Raw genomic sequence first — 6,852 nt, 5'->3', positions numbered from 1 at the left:
CTTGCTGTTATGATACACCTATGATGTATCTATAGTATCTATATATCTATAATGTATTGAGTTTTTGTAAAAAAAAAAAAAAAAAATGTCAAACGAATTGCGAAATAAATATCACCATTGTTTAATGTATACTGTGGCGCCCGCTCCACTCACCGCGAGAGTTGCGTAAACATGATCTACTTCTTCTTCAATTAATTAATGCCCTGGTACTAAAACATTTTGGGCAATTCAGTCGAAAAGTAATTTAAAGTAGAAAAATGTAAAATAACAAAAGAGGTGTTACACAGGTAGTAATAGCGTTAAAAAGTGGTTAAGCGTCTAACAAGTTCCGTTTGCTACCACACCTCGCCGCAAACTCTGAAGACCTGATCTAACTCGTCTGTCTATTCCAGATGTGCCCTCGGAAAATATGAGAAACATACTTCGGCCACAACCCCGCCTCCTTCTGACGGACCAAACTCTTCCTTTGCTTAGGGAAAAAAAGTGAGTAACCTCAACTGTGTTGCTAATTTGCAATTCAGTTGTTTGGTCTTGACGAGTGAAGATCGTACGTTACTTAGAATGACTAACAAGACAGCATAGCACAGTGATGATCGTACGTTACTTAGAATGACTAACAAGACAGCATAGCAAAGTCCGTGAAATAATTCATTGCGGCAACGCTTGCATCCAACAATTGAAAGATCTCAGCCCCAGCAAGTTGTCCCTCCTCCTTCAAGGTGACCAGAACTTTTACTTTTAAAAACGGGACGCATGCGAATCGGTGACGGGGGGGGGGGGGGGTGACTTCCACATAGCATTTTGGGACTCAGTAGTGTCTTCAATTTACAAAATACACAAGTAAGAAAGATAGCACAGCGTTTCTAACTTAAGTACTACCCCAAAATACTTCTAACTACTTCAACACTCAGAATTCCCACTTGAAGAACAGAACACTCAATTCTCATTTGAATATTCAGAAGTTCTAGCCACGGCTGAACCTTCCCAATGAGTGTTAGTACGGAAGAGTGTAGAATTAACATTGGCCATTTATATTTTGAATAATAATTACGGGACACCTGGATCATGTTTGGTTAAAGACGGGACATTTAAGCGTCCCGTTTGAAAATCAGAAAAAAACGGGACAACGGTTGAAAATAAGGGACTGTCCCGGCTAAAACGGGACGTCTGGTCACCTTGTCCTCCTTCAAGGCAGGTACGGAAAAACACACATCGACAGCAGCGCCAGAAGGGACACACTTAAAATAGAAGGACTCTACGCAAGAAGTACTCGCTCTGTTTATAGAAGAGTGACATGTAATTCCCACTTGCTACGTTTTTGCCAACCATTGGTTTGTTTGGCTCAGGAGACACTGGATTCCGTACGCTCCCTCCGTACAGTTTATAGACAATGTCGCAGCCTCCCATCAAAATTATATGTATATATATGGGGGGGGGGGGGAGTTAACAGTCAAGTGGAGGAAACCAGCATTCCAGAGGCTCGGACAGAAAGACTAACTAAAACTAGTTCTTGAGATTTTGCGCTTGTAACTGAACGATAACATAACAAATGGAAAATCATGTGTACACATATTTCTTTTAGGCCTATATGTCAATGTTACAGTTGGCTAGGAACATCACTTGGGAAGGGCGAAGAAGGTAGGCCTAATTGCCTTCCCCATGACAATGAGCAATACAATATAACAACAAAAAAGCGTGAAACTCTTAGCGCAATGAATGTGTAATGATATGTTGGTACACAACACTGTTCATTGTAGTTTCAAAGAAAATTTGACTCCTTATACGACGACAAGATATACCATACCAAATTCTAATGTTCTGAGAGTGCAAGGAATTTTCGTGTAACATGTGAATTTTCAGTTGATCAAATTCAAATATTTTCACTGTTTACGTAGCCACTATAGATATACCACACTGACTTGACACCTAGTCTTTCGTTCCAAGTGCTGCTATCAGATGAAGGAATTCCACTCCCTTTCGCTAAGGCTCTCTTGCTTTAGCAACAGCTGAACCCTTATTGACTCAATGTGTAGGTATGTCGAGGGTGTGAGCTCTAATTTGCATTTTTGCCACGGCTCAAGACATTTTGACAGCACTATAACGTGATACCACGCCTCGTCAGTGAAGAAAACACAATCAATCTCTGCAATTTCATGGTTGCCAACAAATGAGCGAAACTATGTAGGCCTACAGTATGCTACGCGCCTATGTATATTCGGTTCCTACAGTTCCTGAATGAACACTGCGAACATGATATGCACTAAAGTGTAATTCTTCATCGTTCTTTAAGCACTTAAATATGAAATCTGAGAGTGCGCAGATAATCTTCTCAAGCGTTTTGAGGGCAAATGCTGGATCATATTTTTAGCCTCAGCCAGTTTAGAATCAGTCAATTTGGCGCTCCTGGTTCTCTTCTTGTCTGCAACAGATCCCCAGTCTTTAAGACGGGCGATTAATCTCGTAATGGTTGAATTGTTACGCACTGTCACATCAGGATATTTTCTACGAAATTCGTCTGCAACACATGCATATGCATATACACTGGCAAAATAATGTTCAACAATGAAAATTCAAAATTCTTTGCTTTTCGTAAAACATGTTCAGCAAGGAATACACAAAGAACAAATAGAAGTGTTGCGTGCTCAATACATACCTCAATTTCGTCTAGGTGTGTGGTTGTTAATACCCATGGTGTCATCTTGCAGTAGCCGATGGAACTTTTCAACTTATTTATAAACAATTGAATTTGAATTGCACAACTTTTGGGTTTTATGATACTAGGTACTCGTATATAGTGTAAAAACAGAAAAAACACATGAGTGAACCGATTTCCTCTAACGTAGTGCTTTTCGGCCACAGAACTAATAGTGTAAGATGCATGGCTTCTGGCCCATCCTGCTTATATACAGGGTGTTTCAAAAGTACACCGACAAAGTTTGGGAGACGATTCCTGACACCAAGATAAAACAAAAAGTATAGACAAACCTGGGTGCACAAATTTTTCCTTTCAGAGTTATAGGCTGCCGAAATCATGAAAAATTGAAATTTAAAGGCCCATACCTCCAAAAGTATGGGACCTACCGAAGTCGGGCCAAGACTTCACTTAGGAACTGATATGTATGCTATCCAGAAATAAATGTTTCAGAATCCTAAAGTACTCATGCAACAATTTTTATAGTGGAAGTTTGGCTACGGGCACGTAATTTGAAGCACTCACCCACTATCTTTATAAAAATTGGTGCGGAAGTACCGCAGGATTCTGAAACATGTAGCGCAGGATAGCGTACATATTAGTTCCTAAGTGAAGTCTTGATCCGACTACGGTAGGTCCCATAGTTTTGGAGCTATGGATCTTTAAAGTTAATTTTTGTCGTGTTTTCGGCAGTCTATCACTCCGAAAGGAAGCACTTGTGCACCCAGGTTAATCTATACTTTTCGTCTTATCTTGGTGTCAGGAATCATTTCCCAAACGTTGTCGGTGTTGTTTTGAAACACCCTGTATATATAAATGATGGTAAGACAATAAGTAACAGCAATATTTTTCTATTTCTTTTCAGGTTGGCTCTACGGCATTGTGTGTTCACCAGATGCGAGATGGCACCGATGCTTGTGGTAGGCTACAGAGTTATCGCATCAGTCTGCTTTGCAATGTTACGAAGTAAAGATGGCTGCGTCACTCTCTGTGTGCAGCAAAGAAGAACAGCGGTCTCTTATTTGTATTTGTGGTCAGATGGTGTGCCTGGAGCGTAAGTTCATAGAAGACTTTCAGCACAATATGGGAACAATATATTGCCACAGCGAAGTGTTTACCAATGAACTGAATAGTTCAGAAGTGGTCGAACGAACATGAAGGATGAGAAAAGAGCAGGGTGTCCAGCTACAGTAACAACTGATGACATTACTGACGAGTCTGTACCTTGATTCTGAATAACATATGAGTGACTGTTGATGAAGTAGCAACCCATAATCAGATTAGCCACAGTTCTGCATATGACATCATGCATAGTAGGCTCAACTTTCACAAAGTCTGTATGAAATGGATTCCGGAAAACTCGATGAAGAACACAGGTGAGAATCTGTCAGCACTTATTAGACCGTTATGCTAACAAAGGTGAAGCGTATCTCAAGCGAATCATCACTGGAGATGATTTGTGGATGCATCTCTTTGAACTGGAGAGCAAACAGAAGAGTATGGAATGGAAGCATCCCGGATCTCTCGTCAATAAGAAATTCAAGAGTCACCTTCTTCAGGGAAAGTGATACTCAAAGTGTTCTGGGACTCACAAGAGTCAATCCTGGCACATTACCAGGAAAATGTGTCACCAATAAGCAGTAAAGTACACAGTGATATGCTGGTAAGCAAGTTGAAGCCTGCAATTCGTAATAAGAGCAGAGGTCGATTGTCGGAAGGCGTTCTTGTGTTGTATGAAAATGCGTGTCCACATACCGCTTGCCCACACCGCTCAAACTCTTCAGACACTTCGTTTCGAGATGTTGGTGCATCCTGCATATAGTCCCGATCTCGTCCCGTCGGATTACCACCTGTTTGATCCACTTAAAAATGATCTCAGAGACCGTCGATCCAGCTTCAATCAGCAGGTGAAGGAAGCGGTACATTCGTGGTTTTGCCGCGCAACCAAAAACCTTTTTGGCAGAGGGTATCGGAAAACTTGTGCAACGGTGGACCAGGTGCATTGAAAAGCAAGGTGACTTGTTGAAAATTGATGTGAAGAAGAACATTGTACTCTTGTGGCAATAAATAATAAAAATTGATTGCAGATACTTATTGGATATATATATATATATATATATATATATATATATATATATATATATATATATATATATATATATATATATATATATATATATGGGGCCGTAGAAACTAAATTTACTCTTGAGCGCAGTGAGTTAAGTCAGCCCAAACCCCGATGGGTTGCTGTGTGTAAAACCAAACGAAAACAGAGTTTTTATGTTGGGATGAATTTAATGTCAATTCAAGATTAATGTGTGTGTGTTCAAGACGTCCTAATAGAATTCACGAATTGCCAGTGAGCGCTACACCACATATATGAGCAAGACTAACGTTATTTAATCGGCTTCCTTGCAACGTCGTTCTGGTTTCCTCTGTGATGACTCCTGTCATTGTTGGGTGATGGATGAACCTCTTCTCATTTCCTTCTTTGAAGACCGTGATGATTAGATGTTGAGTAGTAGTTCGTTTCAGTGGAGTGTTTAGGAGGCTACCAGGCTCAAGCCCCCTACCCCTCCGAAATAAATTTCTTAGTTTTTTGCAGTCCACGTGCAACAATAATGCTTCTTACCATTTCTAAGAATTTCATTGACTTTCCAGTTTCTTGTGCTCTTTGTTCAGAAATATGTATTTGTCAAATTTCATTCCATGTAAGAACCGCGTTCTTTTTCTCTTTCTTTCGCCCATTCTACTCTTCTGTTTCTTTTCCTTAGTTGTTTCTTTCGTTTCTCCTATCATACTTTTGGATCGTTGTTATACTTGTGATTTAAATCGGCCGTCGTCAGTAATACCAAAACTAAGAGGAGCTGATAAGCGAAACTAGTGTTCCACACCAACTTGCAGGGATATCAACATAACAGGACTATAGTTATTATAGCAAAGGAATATTTATATTGTTTAGTTATAAAGAAAAGTAAATATTTGAATTAATTAAAATCAAGAGGGGGGGGGATAAGTAGCCCGAGAAATTAGGTAGGCCGAGAGGATGCTTCTTTTTTCTTCTATGAATAAAATAAAAGGTTAGATTCACTGCTAAATTTTTGTATCATATCATAAGATTCACCAGTTTGCAATTCTTGTCATTAAAATTGCAATCAGTATATTTCTGCTTCAACTTGTTTCAACATTTCCTTTCAGGTAAAAACGTACACAGATGAAATTGAAGATTTCCATTTTTTAAAAACGAAATCAGTTAATTTGAAATGAGATTACAAATACCCAACGTATGTTCGGATTTTCAGATTTCGTCGTTTCAGATTTGCCTGAGGAGAGGTGTAAGATCCTTCATCGACATACGAGTTTGATTTTTTTTTTTAAGTATATTAGTAGACAGTCAATTAAAATATATTTCTCAAACTCAGGTGGGCAATTGACCCCTTGCTTTCCCGCGTAGCGTATAGTGAAATTAAACTTGACTTTCATATATATATATATATATATATATATATATATAAGTCAAGTTTAATTTCTCTTTGTGAATGGAATAATTGAAATGTGTATTGGTGGGTAATATTGTTTGCACACTCTTCAGGAATTCCGTTTAACAGAGTTAAAATAGGGTGAGGATATGTATGCTTGATTCAAGTGTGAGCACATTGCGTCGTTGTAGAATTTCATGTTTTCAAGTCCTCCCTTCTGGCCTACTGGACCGTGGGTTCCATTCTCACTGGGATAGAAATAAAATTTGAATGCATTACAGTGGTTCAAATTCGCTGTTATACTGTAGGTCCATGTTCCGTATTGGCTCGGTGATGAAAAGGAATATTAAACTTCAAGAAACAAGTAATTTCTTCAAGGCATCCTTATTCACCTTGTTGCTATTAACAAAAGAGAAACATTAAACCCCCGGGATTCATTATTATGTTTGTTGTAAAGTACATTATGTATACATTATTATGTATAGTTGGACATAATGTCAAGAATGGTGGAAACACTCTTTTTCTTTCTTTTTTTAAATATCGTATTCTCTGTAGGAGATCTTGCACAAAGTTTGGAAGTTCCTCCTCGAAAATGTGAGAAAAAAGTGAACGTTGGTTGGATTGGAGTGTTTTGTGTTTCTTATAGTATCGAGGCTATACGTGACTTGTGCATACAACTAT

This window comes from Thermobia domestica, unplaced genomic scaffold, assembly GCF_964235325.1.
Source record: "Thermobia domestica unplaced genomic scaffold, izTheDome1.hap1.1 HAP1_SCAFFOLD_284, whole genome shotgun sequence".
Taxonomy (NCBI): Eukaryota; Metazoa; Arthropoda; class Insecta; order Zygentoma; family Lepismatidae; genus Thermobia; species Thermobia domestica.
This window is presented reverse-complemented; position numbering follows the sequence as displayed.